Below are 1,811 nucleotides of genomic sequence, written 5' to 3'. Positions count from 1 at the left end.
TCTTAAAGACCCCCAGGGTAGGGGCCAGCACCACTTCCCTTGGAAGTTGGTTCCAGCTCCTAGCCGCCCTAACTGTGAAGTAGTTTTTGCGGATGTCCAATCTATACCTCCTCTCCATCAACTTGTGCCCATTACTCCTTGTTATGCCAGCGGGCGCTAGGGGAAACAGCGTCTCCCCCAAACCCTTCTGGTCCCCCCTAGTGAGTCTATAGACGGTCACCAGGTCCCCCCTCAGCCTTCTCTTGTGGAGGCTGAATAGGTTCAGGTCCTGCAGTCTCTCACTGTAGGGTCTGCCCTGTTGTCCCCGGCCCATGCCAGCCCCATGTGATAGGATGAGACTCCAAGACTCCTTGCCTCACTTGCCTAGACCCACATGCTGAGATTGGGCTCCAGGGCCCCCACTACCCCTGCCTAGACCCATGCAGTGGGATTGGTCCCCATGCTGCCCTGTGTGGCTGATTTAACACATAGGGTCATGGTCTGCATGGCTCCGCACACACTTAGAGGGAGCCTGAGGATCAGATGACATGGTGCCAGGGGTTGAGCATCCCTGATGTGAACCAATGTTGGATAAAAGCGAAGTGAGATTGTTACATTTCTTTCGGGCCTGACACACAGGGTTCCCAAATTGCATGTGGGAACTTTCATGGAAGAATCCTTAGTGTCTTAAACCCTACCACATACTGTACATATTTTGGTGGGTGTTTTTTTTGTTTGCTTGTTCATTTGGTTTTGTTGAAGCTATCATTTAGTCTAAACCTTAGAAGATAAATTACTGAGACAGAGAAAGTAACAAATTTGGACTTGTGTTAGGCAATCCATTTTTTGTTCCTTTTTCATTATAATCGTCTCTCCATTAAAGACAAGCATTCATAATGCCACTAAGACTATGATAATTATTTTTCCTTTATTAGACTGAAATGAATGGTAGCTCATTTTTATTTCAGTTTTTCCAAAGAAGCATCATTCTTGTTAGCCACAGCTGCAACATCAAGAAGACTTCACCTTTCTTCACTGAGGCAACAGTGACAGACACTCTGGCTAGGTACAGATAGTCAAAATGCCTCAGCCAGAATCAATCTAAGTTATGCGGTTTTCTGTAAGCAGCATAGTTTAAATCAGGAGTAAACAGAATACACATTTGCCCTTTGGTGAGAGGGGCAAATCTTAGACTGGGTTTCACCATTTTAAACCAGTCTATGCATGCTGAATTTCTGTTCTGTTACAGGTATAAACTGGTTTCTGACCACTTATACAGGAAAAAGTATAATGTCTGTGTCTCGCCTCTGAGTCAGGTTTGGTCTATAACGCCTGTCCAAAGTAACAATACTTCTGTTTTTCTGATTCCCTTGCTAACAAGAGTCTTTTTCAGCTCATCAAAAACCAGATCCTCAGAAAAACTAATCTTTTTCAAAACAAAGGGGAGCACTTGCAAATTGTACTAAAGATGGAATGTGTGAAGTACTACGTCCTGCAAAAGAATGTCATCAGTCTGCAAGGGCTGAGTGAAAGACTTGACAGTACAAGCCACTCAAACTGCATATCCTAGAGGCAACACAAATGAGCCATGTGATGAGACACTAAATAAACCATCCAAACTGTTCAGCTACCCTGTGCTGCTACATGTGTTATTTTGTTCTTCTAAGAAAGAAGAGATTTTGAACTTCAATGGAAATAGCAAACAATAAAAAAAGCTTGGAAGTAAGTGAACAGAACCATAACATACGTAGATAGGAGGACAGAGAGGTCAATAAAAGCCTTACAAAAGTAATGTACAGGCATACCTCAGAGATATTGCGGGTTCGGTTCCA

The 1,811-nt window shown here is 43.7% G+C and overlaps 1 protein-coding gene across 1 annotated transcript in view; it reads right to left on the bottom strand.

The window, feature by feature from the left end:
- Window positions 1-1,811, bottom strand: part of KAT2B (lysine acetyltransferase 2B) — a 65,566-nt gene that overhangs the window by 60,254 nt on the left and 3,501 nt on the right. The gene's annotated exons all lie outside the window — the stretch shown is intronic.

The sequence above is a fragment of the Gavialis gangeticus genome, unplaced genomic scaffold (genome assembly GCF_001723915.1).
Source record: "Gavialis gangeticus isolate Ggan-Ray unplaced genomic scaffold, GavGan_comp1, whole genome shotgun sequence".
NCBI classification, from domain to species: Eukaryota; Metazoa; Chordata; order Crocodylia; family Gavialidae; genus Gavialis; species Gavialis gangeticus.
The sequence above is the reverse complement of the archived record's forward strand: the minus strand, read 5'-3'. Positions and strand labels throughout refer to the sequence as shown.